The sequence below is a fragment of the Pan troglodytes genome, chromosome 22, assembly GCF_028858775.2.
Source record: "Pan troglodytes isolate AG18354 chromosome 22, NHGRI_mPanTro3-v2.0_pri, whole genome shotgun sequence".
NCBI classification, from domain to species: Eukaryota; Metazoa; Chordata; class Mammalia; order Primates; family Hominidae; genus Pan; species Pan troglodytes.
Window position 1 is genome coordinate 33,597,089 of NC_072420.2, and position 22,966 is coordinate 33,620,054.

Consider the following 22,966-nt stretch of genomic DNA (forward strand, 5'->3'; position numbering starts at 1 on the left):
TTTTCTTCCTTCTTTATTTCTCTCTGTCTCTCTCTTTCTGTCTCTCTCTGTCTCTCTCCCTCTCTTTCTGTCTCCCCCTTTTTTTCTTCCTTTTCTCTTTTCTTCCTTTCATGGGTCTCGTTCTGTCACCCAGGCTGGAGTGCAGTGGTGCAATCCTAGCTCACTGCAGCCTCAAACTCCTGGGGCCCAAATGATCCTCTCACCTCAGCCTCCTGAGTAACTGGAACTACAGGTTTACGCTATCACACCTGACTAATTTTTAAATTTTTTGTAGAGATGGGATCTCACTATGTTGCCTAGGCTAGTCTTGAACTCTTGGCCTCAAGCAATCCTCCTGCCTCAGCCTCTCAAAGTGCTGGGATTACAGTCACCCTGCCTGGCCCATTTTTTTTTCTTTAGGGAGCTAGGGATGAGTGTTTTGCATTTTCGTTTCCTCTCTTGTACTGTCAGCCTGGCTTCTGTTAGCACTCCTGTGTCTGGAGGACCAGGAAATCCCAGCCTAGAAGACTACCTAGAAGCTCCTTCCTGGCCAGAGAGGAGGACTGAGAACACCATAGCAAAGGGCTCCTGTTCTGAGCATGAGCAGAATCCCCCTTAGACCTAACTTCCTGCTTTTCCTCTATGACAGCCTCGAGGTCTTTAGGAAAACGGTGACTCTGGAGCACAGCCCTGGATCCCTGATGGCAGGTGGATGAATCTGCTCCCCACCTGGATGCTGCTAGTCCTTTCTCCAGGCTCCGTGACTGAAAATGTGCTTTACTTGGCAAAAGCTGTTTCTCCTCAGAACTCTAGAAATCAGATCTTGGCCCACCTCTTTCAGGTAAGGACCTTCTTAAAATTGATGCTTGACCCAACTAAATTTGAATTATACCCTATCCCTCTTGGCCTTGTAAAATCGTATGTATATATTTTGAGACGAAGTCTTGCTCTGTTGCCTAGGCTGGCATACAGTGGTGTGAGCTCAGCTCACTGCAACCTCTGACTCTGAGGTTCAAGTGATTCTCCTGCCTCAGCCTCCCAAGTAGCTGGGACTTACAGGCACACACCATCACGCCCAGATAATTTTTCTATTTTTAGTAGAGATGGGGTTTCACCGTGTCGCCCAGACTGGTCTCGAACTCCTGAGCTCAAGTGATCTGCCCGCTTCAGCCTCCCAAAGTGCTGGGATTACAAATGTTAGCCACCACCCCTGGCCCATATAGAATTACTGTAGAGTTCAAATTCTGGTTCTTGCATGTCCTGGCTGTATGACCTTGTGCAAGTTACTTAACATCTATGTGCCTCATTTTCCTCATCTGCAAAATTACCTCTCCTTGGTGTTAGCATGAGGAGTAAATAAGAGAATGAAGTCTAAAGTTAATATCATTGGAAAAAGATAAATCAGGTTCCCATACTCATGGCTTACTAAGTATTAATTGGGGGGAGGAGGTTAATTCATTTTGTGGTCAGGAATTCCTTTGATGGATCAGTAATCAACGCGTAAGTCCACCTTCATCTGGTTGGAAACAGTGTTGGTGATGGTGGGGAGGGGTCATTTGTAGGATGAGATATTTAGTCATGTGACTCATCACTGTTCTACCACATATCCACAGGAGGCAGCCTTTAGGCTAGAACTGTGAAAGCAGTTAGGATGGAAAATTGGAAAGTGATTCCAGGGGACAGCCTAGGATAGATACAGATTTTCAAAAATTGAGATTTAAATATGTCAGCAACATTGCTCATTAATTAACTTGTTTGACAAACATTGAGTGCCATATCCTACCTTCTGGTCCCATCAAAAGGAGTAAAACTCAGCCCTCATCCTCAAGGAGCACTTAGATCAAGCCAACTTGTTGGTTTTTAAATTGTATTTGATAATGCATTGGACTTTGCTAAATTCTAGAGAATACTTACAAAATCAAATGCATGTCTAATCATGTAAAATGAGGGACACGTAAGAATAACCGGGTGTATTAGTTCATTCTCATGCTGCTATAAAGAACTGCCTGAGATTAGGTAATTTATAAAAGAAAGAGGTTTAATTAACTCACAGTTCTGAATGGCTGGGGAGGCCTCAGGAACCTTACAATCATGGTGGAAGGGGAAGCAAACACATCCTTCTTCACATGCTAGCAGGAAGGATAAGTGCTGAGCAAAAGGGGGAAAAGCCCCTTATAAAACCATCAGATCTTGTGAGAACTCATTTACTATCACAAAAATAGCAGCATGAGGGTAACCGCCACCATGATTCAATTACCTCCCACTGGGTCCCTCCCATGAAATGGGGGGATTATGGGAACTACAATTCAAGATGAGATTCGGGTGGGGACGCAGCCAAACCATATCACTGGAAGTGAATAGAATTTGTTGAGACAAATTGAAGAGTAATTTGTTTTATTGAAGTGAGTGCAACTCATTGGTATTTTACTGTGTTCTGGGATCCAGGAGCCCAGTTTTTAGAACCTCCTCCAACCAAGACCACTTCATTATTCCAGCAGACTCACTGACCCTTTCTTATGTACAATTTTCACTACTTTCCCAGATCCCTTGTGTTTAGATCTGGCAAAAAAACTAGTTCTAGCCAAAGAAATATGCACCCTGACCAAACTTAGACAATTGAGTATCTGCTTTCCACAGGCTCTTTCTATTTCACAGCAACCTTGCAGGCCATGTGTTAAAAATGGTGCTATACAAGATGAAAGGAGTCTGGGATCCTGAGTTACTGCTTGGGAGGGAAATTTTCAATCTAAAATGGATTGTGGTATAAGCAGAAATAAACCTGTAATGTGTTAAACCACAGAGGTTTGGGGGATGTTTGTTACTGCAGCTTGTGTAATTTACCCTGACTAATATACTCTGTTACCATCCTTGCCAGGGCATATCTGGTCTTTCTATCTAATGCTACCTCTGGGTTTTAGTGGGAAAGAGGTCTCAAGGAAAGGGATTCTGTATATCAATGTTGACATTTCTTCTTCCTATATATAGCTGAACATTGGAGAGATTATGTTTGTTTAGAAAAGTTTTCACAAATCCTTTGTCATGAAGATTTCAGAGAAAGGTGACCATGAATTGTGTTAAGGTGACTTTTTATACACCAATTAAATAACCTGATTCAATGATGGCAGGGCATGAAGAGAAACGACAACAGTCTTGGGTGTTCTGATCTGAGTAGCTTGTCAGTGCCTAATAGCTCCTTTGCTGCATGTAGATACAAATGACCAATCTTACACTTTTTTTTTTTTTTTTTTTTTTTACCCTCTCAAGCTAGATTTTCTTTCCTCAAGAAAATGTGAAAATGTCACTGGTCACAACCTCTAAGCCCTATAAGTTTATGTCTTTATTTTATGTTCTGGAGAGAAAAAAAATTCACAATCAGAGAGAAAAGTAATTTTTCCGTTGCTAATAAGCTACGTATGTGCAAAAGGTTAGTTTTGGAATTTCTTTCAAAGATCCTGTGATTCAAAGTAAAATATTTGGTAAACTATAATGAGGTAATTGTGAGAAATGAGACGTTAAAGTGTGTTTGGAGCCTTTTATATATTTCAACTTTAAAAACAATTTGGTGTCTCCATCATTAAAACTAAACTTTCACCTGCTACAGATTTCCTTCTTTGCTCCAAAGACTATTGTTTGTTTGAACAGGGTGGAAAGGAGGTTGTCAGAGGCCTTTTACACAGTGCAAATGAGAGCAGAAATCAGCGGGGCCACAAGTGTTAATGAGAGAATGGCTGCTGATCAGAGCGTGGACTTGGCCACAGAAAGTTTATCTTGAATTTTAGAAGTTTTTCAGTTGGTTATTGGTGGTTGCAATAAAATAAATTACTTCTAAAATGTAAATATTGAGTGAGTCATAATGTCTTAAATGATTATGACCACACTTTGCAGACCTTGTGTTGTAACTTAAACTTGACATTTAAGCATTCAGCCTGCATTTAGAATTTCTAAATCTTAATATGTATTACTGCACACACATTTTGAAAAATATATAGATGAATATATAGCATTTATACCAATACATATACCACATATTTCTTTTAAAAGATAGGCAAATACCATCATTTCTTCACTGGTCAACTCATGGAAGTCATGCTTACTAATCAACTTTTCATGGATCTAACATTTTATGCATTCATCTATAACACAGCTTTTCCATTGGATAATAACTCATTTTATCTTCAGAACAAGTTTGCATATCAGGGATCAGTATCCTCATTTTCTTTGCTTTTGAGATGGAGTCTTGCTCTGTCGCCAGGCTGGAGTGCAGTGGCACTATCTCAGCTCACTGCAACCTCCGACTCCCTGGATCAAGTGATTCTCCTGCCTCAGCCTCCCAAGTAGCTTGGATTACAGGGACATGCCACCACGCCCAGCTAATTTTTTTGTATTTTTAGTAGAGATGGGGTTTCACCATGTTGGTCAGGATGGTCTCGATCTCCTGACCTTGTGATCCACCCGCCTCAGCCTCCCAAAGTGCTGGGATTACAGGCATGAGCCACTGCACCCAGCCATCCTCGTTTTCTAGATGAGGAAACTGAGGCTCAGCAAATGACATTGTTACTGAGACAAATGTTTGAGCCAGGGAGGTGCTTGGGAAGACTATGGGGCTCTGAAGAGGGCAATTAAATTAAAATAAAGGGTGAGTTATTGTGAATATATGAACTACTCTAAAAAGATGAGAAATGTCACTCTCCCACTCAAAGTAGGGGAACTGGATGAGTGCAGGACCCTGAAATGTGGAAAGGCATTTAATGTAGGGAATGATGCTTATAAGAGGGTTTGAAGAGCTAGAGAAGAAGGCAGAGGGCATCCCCTGTAACTATTAGCCAATAACTCCCCACTCTTCCTCTTCCAAGCCACTGGTAGCCTCTAACCTACTTTCTCTCTCTAGAAACTTGCCTATTCTAAAAATGTCATACAAGTGGAATAATACAATCATACAACATTTGTCATTTTGTGCCCGGATTATTTCACTTTATATAATATTTCCAACATGTTACATGTTGTAGCATGCACAGAACTTTCTTTCTTTCCATGTCTGAATAATATTCCGTTGTATGGATATGCCACATTTTCTTTATCAATTCATCTGTTGATAGATGCTTGGGTTGTTTCCATCGGATTGTCTTTTGTTATGACACATACTATCCTCAGATCTACCTCCCTCCCTTCCTCTTCCCCAAAGCTGCTCAACCAGAGGCTTGGGTAACAATTGGCCACACCCAACTTATCTAAGTCTGTTCTGTCCTCCAGTCAGATGGGAGCCCACCCTTCAAGACGACTATATAGAAAATAAAACTATTGTCCTGAGAGACCATCTTTCTTGCTATTTGGCACCCACTATAAATCCTCATGGGCTATATCCTTTTGAGAGACACCATCATTTTAAATTTGAAGATGTGCTATTTATTGTTGTTTTTCAGCTCCAGACTCACCCTTCTAAATTCTGCTCTATGCTATTGGATTGGAGCAGAGGTTTTACAAACCACACATTCACTTTCCCTGCAGGCTCCATGTTAGGCTCTGCCAAGAGGGTGTACTGAAGAGAAGCTAAAAGATTGGAGCAGAAAAAAGGAACCTGCTCCTTCTTGTTTGCTTCCTGTCCCTCTGTGCATCACCCAAGCATGCTTCTTCACCCCAGCAGCAGCAGTTCTTTCACACAGTAGGAGCTGCATGCAGTGAGCGGTGTTTCCAACAGTTATAGATCCTACCTCATTGTACCACTCCCCCACCTTGAGGACCAGCACTAGCTGGCAGGAGCATCTTCCTCACAGAACTGAATTTAAGCCCTACAAGGTCCCTCTTGTTAGCCCAGAAACATCATCAGCAGTTGGGCAGGGCCCTGTCCTCTGAGATCTGAGTTTCTGTTCCTCAGAGTCATTACATTATATGTTTTAAAAATACCTCTTCCCTTTGTTTCTGCCAGCCCTAAGAGTGGTGCTGCTTCTTGTAGTTGCTACTTCCATCTGTGACTTTCCAGTTAACTTTTAAACAATTTTATAACTAGTTAACAGCTATTTGTGTTAAATTCTCACTTTAAGTCCTTGGTTATAAGGTGTCTTCTCCCCGTCCTCTCCCAGACCATACACAATACATGGACATCGCACACATACTGCATGTGCATATGGAGTAGGAACATTCCCAATCAAGATAGTGAATATACTGTGGAGGGCTTTAGAGTGAGGCCAGACCCCATGGATCCAGGGACCTTCCCTGAAAAGGACTGAAGCCCACTGTGGTCATTGAAGAACAGTGGAAAGCTCTGGTGGGAACTGCGCAAGTAGAAGTTCCTCCAGATCAGGAACCTTTTCTGTCTCTTGACAAGGTAATATTGAGGAGTCTAGGAGAGGGTGGTCAAGGTCAGGCAGTCCCAGGTGATGGAAGAAAGGTGGCTTCTGAGGAATGGTATCAGACCTTCATGTCTCCTTTCTTCTGTGGTGCCCGTAAACAAAGATTGGCTTAAACATACCAACTTAGTTCTACTAGGGCAGATTAGGTGATGGGTCCTGTACCCATCTAACATTTGATACCAGAATCAAATGTTAGAAGGGAGCAGTGACTCCCTCCCCCAGGGGTGAGTGGCAGCTATAATTCATAAGAACTTTCCACTGGGGAAGGTGAATCGGTCCAAGACTGACTTGCAATAAGGCTTGGAGCTAAAGACAAGAAACACTGATGGACATGAAAACTATTGGATGAAAGTTTGAAGAGGGACAAGGTATTAAATTCTCTGAAAGTATTTCTCCACAGATTATTTATTAATTACAAAGGGAATTATAGTAATCAGGTGAAGAAACTTGGCAGACCCCACCCTATGGAAGTGATCAAAGTCGACACCACTCGCAATGGGACAAACTGACATCATTTGGCTCCTGATATGATGCACTGAGAAGGGCACAACATTGCTTATGTAATACACCTGTCAAATGCACAATTAAGCAGCTTGAATTCACATTGTGGAATAGTCTGCAAAGCCACTGGCCTGCACTCTTCAAGAATGTTATGACATGAAAGACAAAGAAAGGCTAAGGAACTTTTCCAGATTAACAGAGACTAAAGAGACATGGCAACAAGCTGCAATACATGATCAAGATTGGAGCCTGGGTCAGGGGAAAATTGTCCCAAAGCACATTTTTAGGATGATTGGCAAAAATTAAATATGGGCTATCTATTAGATAATGGTATTATGTTAACATTACATTTTCTGAGTTTGATTAATTGTGCTATGATCAGAGACTCTCCATGCCATGTTCTTGGGAAACATACACTAAAGTGTTTGGGGGTAAAGAAAGGGGTTGAGAATAGCCAGAGCAAGCCTAAGCACAAAAAAAAAAAAAAAAAAAAAAAAGCTGGAGGCATCATACTACCTGACTTCAAACTATACTGTAAGCCTATAGTAACCAGAACAGCATGATACTGGCACCAAAATGGACACATAGACCAATGGAATAAAATAGAAAACTCAGAAATAAAGCCACACACTTACAACCATCTGATCTTCGACAAGGCCAACAAAAACAAGCAATGGTGAAAGGACTTCCTATTTAATAGATGTTGCTGGGATAGCTGGCTAGCGATATGCGGAAGATTGAAACTGGACCCTTACATTTCACCACATACAAAAATTAACCCAAGGTGCATTAAAGATTTAAATGTAAGACCTCAAACAATAGAAATCCTACAAGAAAACCTAGGAAATACCCTTCTTGACATCGGCCTTGACAAAGAATTTTTGGCCAAGACCCCCAAAACAACTGCAACAAAAACAAAAATTGACAAGTGAGATGTAATCAAACTAAAGACATTGTGCACAACAAAAGAAACTATCCATAGAGTAATGGACAACCTACAGAGGGGGAGAAAATATTCACAAATTATTCATCTGACAAAGGTCTAAAATCCAGAATCTATAAGGAACTTAAATCAACAAGCAAAAACCAAATAACCGCATTAACAGATGGGGAATGGACACAAACAGACACTTCTTAAAAGAAGACATGCAAGTGGCCAAAAAACATATGAAAAAATTATCATCATCACTAACCATCAGAGAATGCAAAACCAAAACCACAATGAGATACCACCTCACACCAGTCAGGATGGCTGTTACTAAAAAGTCAAAAACCAACAGATGCTTCTGAGGCTGTGGAGAAAAGGGGACAGTTATACACTGTTGGTGGGAAGGTAAATTGGTTCAGCCACCGTGGAAAGCAGTTTGGAGATTTCTCGAATAACTTAAAACAGAGCTATCATTCAACCCAACAATTCCATTAGTGGGTATATACCCAAGGGAAGATAGATCATTATACCAAAAAATATATATACTCATATGTTCATCGCCATGCTATTCACAATAGCAAAGACATGGAATCAACCCAGGTGCCCATCAATAGGCAATTGGATGAAGAAAATGTGGTACCATGGAATACTATGCAGTCATAAAAAGAATGAAATCATGTTCTTTATGTCAACATGGATGGAGCTGGAGGGTGTGATCCTAAGCAAACTAATGCAAGAACAGAAAACCAAATACTACTTATTCTCATTTATAAGTGGGAGCTGAACATTGAGCACATAGGGACATAAACATGGGAATAATAGATGCTGCAGAATACTAGAGGGGAGAGGGAGGGAGGGGGCATGGGCTGAAAAACTACCTACTGGGTGCTATGCTGACTACCTGGATGAAATATACCCATGTCGCTAACTTGCACATGTACCCACCCCCATATCTAAAATAGAAGTTGAAGGTTTAAAAAAAAAGAAGAAAGAAAGAAAGGGGTTGAGTATGCAATGAACTCTCAAACAATTTAGGAAAATAAAGTGAGAAGGTGAATCTCAGGTTACACATGAGAAAGAGAGATAGGGAGATTGAGAGACTGTGGGAGAAAGAGAGAGAGAGAGAGATGGGGGAGAGGACTTATACTATGAGAGTTTTTGTATTATTCTGGCGACTCTTCTGGAAATTTGGAATCATTTCAAAGTAAACAACATGAAAAAAAAAAGAATTGGGGCTGAAAGATACAAGCAGCCTTAAGACATTTCCCATGTTTGTATGGTTTCCTCTCTATTATGTTGCCCCCGCACTTGACAGGACAAAAATGGAGTAGCGCTAAGAGGGTGGAGATGGAGAGGAATAAAAGTATAAGGTGGAAAAAAGAAAAGAAACCAGCCAAGTCCTTGTGCCCACCATGGCTTCCAGCCTGAAAAAGGTCTGAGCTGGGGTTGAGGAGAAAGATGAACACCACTTCCAGGTTGGAACTGTTATCTATATATGTCACAGATGTCCTAATATCAGAAATAAGACAGTATTTTTGACTTAAAGTGCATGTCGAACTCCTGAGACCTGCGGAAACTTTTACCTAAAGCAGGGGAAGATGATTACCACTGAATATTCAAGTGGTGAGAGGCCAGAAATACAGTTTCATCTTTAATCGTGTCCCATAAGTAAAGTTCTGTCCTGTTGCCAGTCTGGGAGAAAGAGGTCGTTTTAGTTAAGGAAGCCTGCTGTTTCTTTGCACTCTCATTACATAATTACTTGTAGAAACCCATGCTTGACAGAGTTTCTCACTTATTGTAAACAGCGTGGATAATGCCTTAGAAAATCTGTTAACTTCCCAGTTGTCAGGTGACATCTTGAATAGGGGTGCTTAAGAATGGGGCATTGAGCAGCAGCTGGCGAGGGCTAAGGAGACAGCTTCCCCAGCCTCGCAGTTTGGGCGCGGCTTGACTTAGAACCCACAGACTTCCACAGAGCACCTCCGTGATGGGGCCCTGCATATATAGTTTTATTCCTGGTATGATTTGAAGGTCCTTGCTATGGGATTGCAAGGCAGGTGTTACTTTCTTCACCTCAGGAAGGATTTACAAAGGACTCCTTACACTTAGATGGCCTGAGAGTCATTCACAGAGCCTGAGACAGACAGAAGGAAGGGTCAGGTACTGCAGTACATGGGCCCAGGAGATCTGAGACGGGTCCCTGCCCTGCCCCTGCTTGGCTAAAGGACCTTGGATTTCTCACTTCACCACTCTCGACCTTGGCGGCTTGTCTCATCTGGAAATGGAACATGAGGGTTGTCAGAATTAAAATGGAGTCACTATGTTAAAAACCCAACCTCACAAATAGAGCCAGGGAAAGCCATGAAGAGAGGGCTCTTACGTTTGTGTGCTTGATAACACAAACTGTCACAAAAGACTGCAAAAGCCGCAACCCTGCACAGAGGCCATCACAACCTTACACAAAGAGTACTTCTGCAGGAAGAACATCTGCGCAGCAACTGTCTGCCCAACCTTGACTGGAATCACCCTTGGTATTGATATTTGTAGCCAAAGATAGTTACCTCAAAACAATGATGTGCTCACCTCAGTTCGTCCTCTAAAAACCTTTGTATTCCTTCACCTCCCTAACTATGCATGTAATTTACTGTGGCACGTGTATTCTCATTGCAATGCTGTGTTCCCAAATCAATATCTTATTCTTTTACAGAGCCTCTCTCTGTTTGTTATCTAGGTTGGCTGGAAAGTGGTCTCAACTCTACCCACAGTCCCTTCTCATCCATGAGTCTCTGATAATCTTCTTTGGAGAGATGCTCAGAGCTCAATAAGCCCAAATAGTCCTTTATCACTCAGGGTACAGCAGGCAACAGACAGCATGCTCAAATTGTGTTATTTGAGGAAAGTGTAATAAAGGGACCCTTTACAATGATGTGGGCAGGTTACAGGGCAGCCACAAGGAGTACTGTGGTGTTTCTGGGCTAGTAATCATGGTGGGCACTTACCCTCTTCAGGCCTAAGAGCGCAGGAGCCTGAGACACAGAGGGCTGGGGTTGGAGGGATTTGGCCAGCCTGCAGTGACCCCAGAGAGGGATCAGGAGAGGACATGGACTGATCTCACATTTCTATCCCCATCTCTTCTGCAGCCCATGACGTCCCCATTGACTGGAGACAACCAGAAGTTGGAGAGCAGGGGAGCCCATTGATGTGGCCCTTTGAAGTCAGACCCATGGCATAGAGCAGGGGTGGAAGCAGGGCTGGAGGGGCAAACGAGAGACATCCAGCACAGGGTACCCTTCATCCCCCAGTGTTTATGTTTGTCCTTTACCCAGGTTATAAATGTGTGTCCCCAAAAAGGACAAAGTCATTCAAAGTCCCAAAACCTAAAATATTAGCCACCTTCATTCAAGGTAATGAGGGAAAAGGGAAAGGAATGGCTGATGTGTATAACCACCATAGTACCTGATGGAGCAGATTACAAGTCCAGGTTGGCCATCACAGCTGCCTTCTTCCTACCACCCTTCTACAGTTCCCTTTGTCTTATGCCAGTTTCGGTTAGCCTAAGTTCTTTACCTAGAGGGATGAGCTAAGCCTTCATTCTGGAAGTATATCTGTCCTTGGAGATCTTTTCTCCATTGTCTAAGCCTACTGGGCAAGGAAGTACTAAGAAAGTTCCCAGTGTATCTCTGGGGATCCACACATAGAACTCCATTCCCCCATTAGGTAACTTGCTCCTTGGTTATTGGAATCAATTACTGTGTTCAACACAGTGACCCTTTCTCTGCTTGCTGATTAAGCAGAAGGCAGATTTCTCCCCAAAACCATGATTTGGAAAGCATGTTCCCCTTGGACACTGTATCAGTCAGGGTTCCAGCAAAAAACAAAACAAACAAACACAGAACAAGTAGCATATATACATCAAGAGATATATTGCAAGGAATTGGCTTATGAGATTGTGGCAGCCACCTAGGCAAGTCTAAAATCCAGAGGGTAGGCCATCAGGAAGGGCCACCTGGAACTCTAGGGCAGGAGCTGATGCTGCAGGTCAAAGGCAGACTTTCTTCCTCAGGGAAGCCTCAGCTCTGCTCTTAAGGCCTTTCCACTGATTGGAAATCTCCACCCAGAGGGTAGAGGACAATCTCCATTCCTTAAAGCTAGTGATTGTAGATGCCAATCACATCTGCAGGATACCTTCACAGCAACACCCAGATTCATACTTGATTGAATAACTGGGTATTACAGCCTTGCCAAGTTGACACTTCAAACTGACCATTACAGGCACTAAGATCTCCACACCCTCCCAGTCTAAGAAGATAGGGATGGGATGCAAACATCCCTCCAAAGAGTTTCACGACATGTTAGTGACAGGGATACTCTCATCTCCCCCACTCGCCCCCCAGTCCCATGCATTCTGACTAAAGGGAAGACAGCACCAAACCTTAGATATCTTTAAGGACACATGGGGCAGAGGTAGACAGCTCTCTGACCTCCCAGCATCTTGTCTCCCACCTAGAACTATACCCGAGCCATCCTCAGGCCACTCCACTCTTTATTAAACCAGAAGTTTCTGGGTGATGTGGCCCTTTGGGTTAATCTAGGCATGAGTTCATTGCCACACTTCCTTTGCCCTAAAATATGTCACCTGATCAGAGGTGATAATATAGGATACTATGGCAATGATGGAGGCATTCTGCAAGTGCGGGAATAGTGGTACTGATCAAAGCATTATGAATAGGCATGTTAGTCCATTTTGTGTTGCTATAAAGGAATACTTGAGGCTGGGTAATTTATTTTTAAAAAGAGGTTTATTTGGCTTATGGTTCTGCAGACTGTACAAGAGGCATGGCACCAGCATCTGCTTCTGGTGAGGCCTCAGGAAGCTTTTACTCGTGGTAGAAGGTGGAAAGTGAGCCAGTGTGTCACAGGCTGGGAAAGGGTGGGGGGGTGAGAGAGAGAGAGAGAGAGAGAGAGGGAGAGAGAGAATGATGCTAGGCTCTTTTAAACAATCAGATCTCACGTGAACTAAAAGAGCAAGAGTGCACTCCTTACCTCAGGGAGGGCACCAAACCATTCATGAGGATCTGCCTCGTGACCAAAACACCTCCCACTAGGCCCCACCTTCAACATTGAGATCACATTTTAACATGAGATTTGGAGGGGACAAACATCCAAAGTATATCAATAGGGAAGGCAAATCTGTATCAGAGATATATCTATCTCTGTGAAGAATAAGTTCTACCACCTTCATGATGGAAGGGCCCTGTGGGGGTTACTTTCATGTGTCAGCTGGGCTGGGACATGGTGGCCAATTGTTTGGTCAAGCACCGGACTAGATGTTCCGGTGAGAAGATATTTTAGATACGACTGGTATTTAAATCCATGGACTTTATTAAAGCAGATTGTTCTCCGTGATGCATGTTGGCTTCATCCAGTCCACTGAAGGCCTTAAGAGTAAAGACTGAGGTTTCCTGAGGAAGAAGGAGTTTCCAGCCTGCTGCCCTATGGAATTCGTACTCAATACTGCAGCATCAACTCTTACATAGGTTCAGATTTTGGACTTGCCAGTTTCCACAGTTTCATGAGCCAATTCCTTAAAATAAATCTCTTTCTCTCTCTTCTATTGGTTAAGTTTCTCTGGAGAACTCCCATTACTACAGGGTTCAAGATAATCAACTTGCTGGTATCCCTGGGAAATAGTAACAGCTTAGAGGCTCAGATACAGTCTCTGCTGTTGACAAATTGGAAACTCATCAATAGCTGTAGCTAAATCAGCCCTGGCGAGGAAAAGTCCATAGTGATGAACCCATGTATAAACCTCCACCCCTGCCATATGGCCACTTTGTATCTGAGCTCATTGAGTGAGCCACATGGTTAGTCAACCTCTACAGGACAGGTCAACTTAACCACCTCAATTATTCTGCTCAAGCTGCTGTAGCGAGATACCACTGACTGGTTAGCTTAAACCATAGACATTTAGTTTCTCAAAGTTCTGGAGGCTGGAAGTCCAAGATCAAGGTGTCAGCAAGGTTAATTTCTGGTGAGGACTCTATTCGTTACTTGCAGATGGCTACCTTCTTTGCTGTGTCCTCACTTATCCTCTTTTCTGTGTGTGCAGAGAAAGAGCTCTCTGGTGTCTTTTCCTTTTCTTATCAGGACATCAGTCCTACTGGATTAGGGCCACACTCTTATGACCTCATTTAACCTTAATTACCTCCTTAAAGGCCCTATCTCTGAATATAGTCACATTGAAGAGTTAGGGCTTCAACATGTGAATTTGGGGGGCGGGGTTAGACACAATTCAGTCCATAACACCACCTGATTTTTGAGAACCTCCTCCACAGTGAATGCCCTGTAGTGAAGAAGGCATGAATATCCATGCCCATTCTAAGTGACCCATCCACATACTCCCAGACCTCTTTATCATCAATTTTCAAGTCTTGTTCCAAGTCACTGACTGGCTAACCAATCCATCAGTCACTCACCATGGATTGGACTGGATCTACACCTCTGGCCACCTTTCCTGACTGCTTCCTGGATCTGCATAGATATCAGCACCTCATCCTCAGCCTTCCTCACCGCCTGATTTTCAAACTTTCTGGCCTAGGCTATGACCTCAGCTCAGATGTTGAATTTAAGTGTAAGCTTGCAGAGCAAAAGAAACTAATGAGGATTCCCTGAGTAACAATGAGTGAACAGGCAGGAGCCCAGTGGTGGGCTTGCAGATGGCTACCTTCTTTGCTGCGTCCTCACTTAGCCCCCATTCCCCAAAGCATGTGCCATAGGACCATCAGAAGCCAGCTGGCTCCCAAATGTTTAGAATCACTATAGGATCAAAGTCTCTTTACACTTTGCCCTCAACTTGAACTTTATCTCATGCCACCACTGTTCATAATTTGAGTAATAACACATCACAGTGTGCTACGGATTACCTGTGTGCCATTTCCCCTTGGCAAGATAGGTATTACGGGGCAATGCAAATAGATGAGCAACTAGTGGCTTGCTGGTAAGTGTTGAACAACTGATGCTTAAAAAGAAAGGAGGAAGGTGGGGAAGGTTAGAAAGGAAAGGAGGGAGAAAGGTAGGGAGGGGAGAAACAAAGAAAGAAACAAAAAAGAGAAAAGAAAGAAGCGCTCATTGGTAGCATTTGCAAATTTCTATGGTATAAATATTCCCCACTATGGCTGATTTCAGTCTACCAACATAATTTCACTGAACACGTAGTTGGAAAGAGATGTACACAGTCAGCTCTTGTAAGCCAGTCATAGCTGGCTCCAGCACACCACGTGGCTATCTCAATCTTCAGAGTCTGTTCTGAGGGTCTGTTTCCTGGGGCTACTCCTGGAACCCATTATTGTATCAGTCAGGGACCTAGCAACAAATAGATGGCCCACTAATAGGGAGTAATTTGAGAAAATTTTAACAAAGTAATTATTTACAAATAGTATTTTATAATTATTTAATTATCAGTTAATTTAAGAATTATTCATTATAATTAATAATATATACAATGTATAATATATAAATTATATAATATATTATTATAATTAATAATTATAGAAATATATTTTTATATTATATTGTATATATAGATGTATAAAATATTTAATATGTAAATTGCATATTATATAAAATTTAAATGATATTTATAAGATATATAAATTAATTATATTTATAATTTATAAGTATGCATTTATAAATTTATATACATTATTTATAATGTATATACTTAATTATTATCTTATTAATTATATAATTATATTATTAGTTGCCTAATTACACTTATATAATTAATTTATATAGTTATATTTATATAATTATAACAAATATAACTATATAACTTATAATTATATTTTATCTATATATGGAAATATTTTATATATTATAACATATAAATAGTATAATTATAATGAAAATATATGAAAATATAAATAATAAATAATTATTCATTTAATAATTATTTAATTATTATTTACAAGTTAAGAGTGGGTAGGGTCTAGAGAAACCACAAAGGACAGTGAAGGTTTCTTGGGCTAGTAAGAGCAGGGCTCTGTTACAGTCCCTGAGCCTGAAGTGCAGAGGGAAAGAGCAGTTACTGGAACATGGAGACAGAGAGAAAGCCACGTGACAAGTCCTGGGTGCTTTGGTCAAGGAATGAAGCCAGCCTTATATCAATTCCTTAGGGAGGGAGCTGTAATTTCTTTTCCTCCTGCCCTCCAAACTACAATTTTTCCTCGTTGGTAGGGTGACCAATCGTCTCAGATTGCCTGGGATTATCCTGGTTTTAGTACTTAAAGTCCTAAATCCTGGAAAATCAATTCGGTGATATGCACAGAAGCTTGGGGGAAATGTGTAAAAACCATATGGTGGCCCAAAAAATAGGGGCTGAATGCAATACTGTTTTGGCTGTAAATGGGTACAGTGCAGATGATCCACCTTCCATAACCCCTGTTGCTGTTTCTCCCCTGACTGCTCAGGTTGGGGACCACAACTTGTCATTCAGAATGGTGGATCATCCACTGTTGCAACTTTCCCAAGGTTGCAACTAAGAGTGCGTCACAAGTACACTGCAATCACAGGCATTAAGAGTCTGCCTTTGACTTTACCTGTGAACTAACTGTTGTCCTTTGTATCAAGATAGTGCTCATTTAATTTTTAGCAGTTGTAAATATTGTGGCCATATTTTCTAAGAGTTCGGATAATTAAAAAAGATAGTGATTACAATACCAATGCTGGCGTAAACCAAGGCATCACTGGAAAAGAAGGCTAACCAACTGTGTTATCTTAATGACATATGGAAGGACATGTACAACCAGATTAGAGAGGTAAATAATCAAAACAGAGCACACTGCTCAATATGCAGAAAAGAGTTTTGAGCCAGGCACAGTGGAGAAGGGGATGTGAAAGTGCATGTGGAGACGACATCTCACAATTCTAAGATGAAACCGATATCCCTAAGTCAATCAAAAAACGTTGTCTACCAAAAATTGTCCAGTCAAAAATAGCAGCTGCTGCATTAGCTCAGTCATACCACACAAATCACTTTATCAAATCACTCTTTTGATCATTTTATAGGATTCAGTAAGGCTATATTTCCTGATTCAGAGGTTATAACTGAAATGTCTTGCAAACAAACAAAAGAGATGAATAAAAACAATAAGAGATGTGTTGGTCCCTTACATGGTAGAACTGATCTTTTCCTATCTTCCCCACAATCATGCTTTCTGCAGCTCTGAGTTTATAAGCTCTTATAAACTCAGAATATAAACAGCACTTATCAGAATATAAACAGTGTTTCTGCAGCACTCAGTTTATAAACTCAGAAAATGTAAACCAAAAGATTACTGATACCTTATCTGAATAAAAACTAGACATTCACATCTCTAACCCCAGTGCCTTGGGAGGCCGAGGTGGGAACCTTTCCTGAGGCCAGGAGTTCGAGACAAGCCTGGGCAAAATGATGAGACCCCCCGTATTAGTCTGTTTTCATGCTGCTGATAAAGACATACCTGAGACTGGGCAATTTACAAAAGAAAGAGGTTTAATGAACTTACAACTCCACGTTGCTAGGGAGGCCTCACAATCATGGTGGAAGGTGAAAGGCATGTCTTACAGGGCAGCAGGCAAGAGAAAAGAGCTCGTGCAGGGAAGCACCCCTTTATAAAACCATCAGATCTCATGAGACTTATTCACTATCATGAGAACAGCATGGGAAAGACCTGTCCCCATGATTCAATTACCTCCCACCTGGTCCCTCCCACAGCACATGGGAATTCAAGATGAGATTTGAGTGGGGACACAGCCAAACCATATCACCCCCCATCACTACAAAATATATATATATAAAAATACATAAAAAGAATAAAAATTAAAAACTAGACTTTGTTAATCTACCTACAGATATGACTGAGAATGCAAAGGTAAATTTTGGCAAATTATTTTCAGTCTATAAACTTCTTACCAATGAAAATGGAAAACTCTTATCTGCTAATTGTCATATATTTAGGGGGTGTGATTTGCTTATCTGGGATATTGATGATTTCATAATGAAAGCTTTTGGTCAACTTTCATTTCTTTCAAAATGTGTAGAAACAATGAGACTTTTGACTTTGTAGAAATGGTAGGAGGTAGACTCCTTAGATGCATGCCTACAAGGTGGCTATTATCATTGCCTGCCATAGAGAAAATATTAAATTGTTGGTCTATTGCAAAGTAATATTTTCAAAGTTTGGGATAAGAAGGATGTCCCTGCTTAATTTGGAAATACACTGAGGCTGATAATGGAGACAAGGACAGAACTTATGTGCTCTTTCTCCAAAACTGTTTGGTGGTATTTGAAGAGCCCATAAGGAGCATAGAAAAGGATGGGCAGACTGGACTTCAGTTATTTGATGTTATGTGGACATTGTGAAAAAACTCACTAAAAAAAGGACTTAGCAGATGAGGACAATAAGGCTTAGATTCATTCTAAAAAGTGATACTTTAAAAAATAATAATAAAGCAGGTTTAAAACTATAAAAAACAGAAAATGGCAACAGAGCTTTCTTAATTTCTCTACTAAATTGGTAGTTTATTTGTAATCCAATTTAAGATTTTAAAAATTAAAATTATCTCTGTGCTTTAATACCATTTTCTGTGAGAAACAAAGGTTTAACTTATAATGCCATCCAATGTACTTCAGACTAGGTAAAATGATGGCTGTTTTGGACATGACTGACTCATATAACTAATTTATTGATACAAAGAATCTCACTGAGAAACATCTGGTTTTTCAAAAGAAGTCTTTAGATACAAAGTGGATGGACAATCTTGGAGAGCTGCAAACTAATTCTTGCTTGTCTAAAAACTTGTTCTTGCTAGCGGATTACATGGCAAAATTTTAAAAGGGTTTCACAGAATGTATGTGTTTACTATACATTATTATTACCCTTTCTCCAGAGAAACAGAAGCAATAAAAAAGCTATCATCTTATTGTCTATCTATCATCTATTTATCTATCTATCTATCTATCCATCCATCCACTGAGAAATGTATTTGAAGGAATTGGTCCACGCAATTGGGGCTGCAAGGCTGAGATCTGCAGGGCAGGTGTCAGGCTGGAGACTCAGGGAAGAGTAGATGTTGCAAACCTGAGTCCAAAATCCACTGGAAACTCAGGCAGGGTTTCTATATTGCAGTCTGGAAACAGAGCTCCTTCTTCCCTGGGAAACCTCAGTCTTTGCTCTGAAGGCCTTTGACTGTTTGGAAGAGGCTCATTCACATTAAGGAAGGTCATCTGCTTTACTCAAAGTCTGCTGATTTATGTGTTAATCACATCTAAAACATACCTTCACAGCAACATCTAGAGTAGTGTTTGACCAGACAACTGGGCACCATAGCCTGGATGACACATAAAATTAACCATTAATTCCTGTAGGGGCGCCACATTAAAATGCTTTTTTTGAGAACATTGTTAGCTCAATGTCATCACCTTGGGCTGACACCAGGGCTCAGTGTAATATGGGCTTGATAAGAGGACAGCTGTGGCCGGGTGCGGTGGCTCATGCCTGTAATCCCAGCACTTTGGGAGGCTGAGGCAGGCAGATCACTTAAGGTCAGTAATTTGAGACGAGCCTGGCCAACATGATGAAACCCCGACTCTACTAAAAGTACAAAAATTACCTAAGCATGGTGGCAGACACCTGTAATTCCAGCTACTCAGGAGGCTGAGGCGGGAGAATTGCTTGAACCCAGGAAGCAGAAGTTGCAGTGGGCCAAGATCACGTCACTGCACTCCAGCCTGGGTGACAGAGCAAAACTCCATCTCAGAAAAAAAAAAAAGAAGACAGCTTTAAGACGAAGTGAATTTTACATTTGACTATGTTGAGTTTTTCTACTACATGCAAGAGAAATAAGGATGTACTAAAGGTTCTTGGAAGTTCAGAGAAGTATTAGTAGAAAAGGAAACAGAAGGAGCAAAAATATCCTACTGTATCATTGAATAGAAAAAAACATTATTGCTATTTTTTATTAAATCTAGATAATATCTACTTAATTAGTCCTATTGTATTTATGTTTTCTTTTAAAGGGCTTACATTTATGTATCTTAGAGATATACAACAATGTAGCTTACAAAATTTAAGAATCCAATAAACAGTTAAAATAAATTTCTGGTATCAGAGGACAGAAAGAAACATTATAAAAATATTGTTTTCTCATATATTATTTGTTAATTAATCCTGCTATGAATTACTCTTAATTGCCACTATTACCTAGTACTACTATTATTTTGTTTAAATAATAGCATTTATATAACAGAAAATATTGAGTAACATATATAAATTTTAAACAAATACCTATTTTTCATATCTTCATGTTAAAGTAATAACACGTGTATATAAGTACTTATCATATATTATGTTACTGCGGGGGGTGGTGGTTGTTTTTTAGTCTTTTAAAAATATTTTATTTTATTTTTTCTTCAACTTTTATTTTAAGTTCTGGGGTACATGTCTAGGATGTTCTGGGGTACATGTCTAGGATGTTCTGGGGTACATGTCTAGGATGTGCAGGTTTGTTGCATAAGTAAACACGTGCCATGGTGGTTTGCTGCACGGATCAACCCATCACCTAGGTATTAATCCCAGCGTTCCTTAGCTATTCTTCCTAATGCTCTCCCTACCCCCATACCCCCCTCCCCTTATTTTTAGTGTTTTTTGTTTTTTGTTTTTTTGAGATGCAGTCTCGCTCTATTGCCCAGGCTAGAGTGCAGCAACACAATCTCAGCAGCTCACTGCAACCTCTGCCTCCCAGGTTCAAGCAATTCTCCTGCCTCAGCCTCTCGAGCAGCTGGGATTATAGGTGTGTGTTACCATGCCCGGCTAATTTTTTTATTTTTAGTAGAGATGGGATTTTACCATGTTGGTCAGATTGGTCTGGAACTCCTGACTTCAAATGATCCTCCCACCTTGGCCTCCCAAAGTGCTGGGATTACAAGTGTGAGCCACCATACCCAGCCTGTTTTATAGTCTTATATGGCCCTGTCCCAGGTTGATTCTCTAAATCATTGGTCATTCTGCCATTGGTCAGACATAGCCAGGAGCCAGAGAGTAGGGAACCTGTTGCTATAACCCATGCAGATAAAGGACACAGAACGGAGCAGAGGTAAGTGAAGAATGGGTTTGGAGAAGCAAATGGCAGCCCTCTGAGTTGCTGGCTTGTTGTTGGTATTAATATGATCTCGGTGGTCCAAGACCACCAACAGCACGGCAACACTGACAGTTCAGCAGGGAAATGGAGAGTGCCGATTTCCACAAAGGTACCAGGGTTTCCCAGGGCTGCTTCCTAATCTCCTTTCAAGAAATGGTAGCACTTCTTATATCCCAGAGAGTGTCAAGTGAGTGCGACTTTTCATTCCTGTGCCTATAGTCAAAAGCATGCAGTAATCTTGTGCTTCAATTTTCTCTTCATCTTATGGCTCAGTTTTCTCTTCATCTGTAAAAGAAAAAAAAAGAATACAGATTTGTTGAGGGATTAGGGATAAAAGATATGAAGGTACTTTGAAAAATGTAAGAAGTGAATGATTTACTGGCATTTCTCTCTTCTGCCATTCAGGCCACTGGAGCACTTTTCAAAAAATAATGCTATTCTAAAGTTGGATATTTGGTTCTAACCAGGAAGTAATAACTATCATAATAATGGAAGACATTTATTGAGGGCTGACTGTGTGCCCTCACAGTCAATTCTCACAGAGAATCTGTGGGACATGTTTTCCCATGGCTTATCTTCTTTAATCCTCAGAACAACTGCAGGAAGTTATACTATTGATGTATGTTGCAGATGAGGAAAATAAGGCTTAAAGCATTAAATAACTTGGCCCAAGTTTCCATAACAAATAAGTAATAGATCTGGGACTTGAACCCAGGCAGTCTTTAGAGCACTAAGCACTCTGACTTCCTAATCACAGCACTTTGTAAAGCCAAGGTAACAACTAGGCGACTATTTCCTGTAGGGAGATTGTTTTGATAAAATATTGCAGAATGGTCGTGAGAAATATACACAATGGGGAAAGTTAAACCCCATCAAGATTTATGCTTTGAGCCCCCCATCTGTATCAATGCAGAGTAATGGTAGAGTTTTTAAAAATGACCATGCTGAAAAAAAAGATAACATCTCTGTGGGCTAGAAACTCAAAATGGAAATCAGCTACTGAAGCTAGCAGCCTACTGGGTTGTGAATCTGCAAGCAGTCAAAGGAAGCAGAGAGTTCATTTTCTGCAGAGTGATTGGAAGGCAGAAGAACAGAGCCAGGGTGGAATGTGGCTCCCTCTTATAAGAGAATATAAAATGCTTACATCAACCCCTGCATAACTGAAAATACAAGATGAGAGAAGGCAAATACAGCCTTGCATCCAGCATCTGGCCATTTTACTAAGTGGCTCAGTGACTAGAACTAAAATATCCCCAGTTATCTCTGTAGGATGAACACTCTGAAAGCCCACTGTAAGATGTGATTCTGAACCAGAGACTCTAAAAGGGCATATAGACACAAGAAACCACTAGAAAAGGAATGGTGAGTACAGGGCCACTGCAACAAAATGAAATAAACCAAAAATAAACTAATTCAAAAAAAATTAAAAGTCAAGAGATGAAATCACTTAAGAGAAAATGAAATTGATGATGTAATCTGAAAATGATTTAAAAAGTCACTATGCTGAATATCTTCTAAGAGTTAAAGGAAAGATGAACAGGATGTTTTTTTTAAAAAAGGACAAGAAATTAAGAACTTGAACCAGGCAGAAATGAAAAAAAGACAGATAGATATGAAAAAGAATCATTTAGAAATCTTGGATTAAAAGGAGAAAGCAGCTAATTACTGAAATTTACAAAGCCCAATAGATGGGATAAACTTTAGATTGGATAGCTAAAGAGAAAATTGACAAACTGGAAGATGATTATGGAGGAACTCATCTAGAATATAGCACAGAGTGATAAATTATCCAAAAGGCCAACAATGAAAGAATATATTTGACATCATTAGTCTCAGATTACATTTTTAAGAAACATACGTATTGGTTGCATACATATTGGTTACAAGTCAGTCCTAAAGCAAAATGAAACAGAAATGCTGAAAATGTGGGGATATAAGAAGCTGCCATGTGTAAAAGCTGAACAAATGCTGTATTAGTCAGGGTTCTCCAGATAAACAGAACTAATACAATGTATACAGAGATAGACAGAGA

General features: G+C 40.6%; 1 protein-coding gene across 3 annotated transcripts in view; it reads left to right on the forward strand.

Annotated features, from left to right (window-relative positions):
* The window catches only part of LOC100609577 (putative uncharacterized protein C21orf62-AS1), a 250,016-nt gene that overhangs the window by 122,735 nt on the left and 104,315 nt on the right, over positions 1 to 22,966 (forward strand). For all 3 annotated transcript variants that reach the window (XR_010154556.1, XR_010154557.1, XR_010154559.1), the window contains one exon: positions 629 to 820. The gene's annotated coding sequence lies outside the window, so the exon portion shown is untranslated. Of the gene's footprint in view, positions 1 to 628; positions 821 to 22,966 lie in introns of those variants that run through there.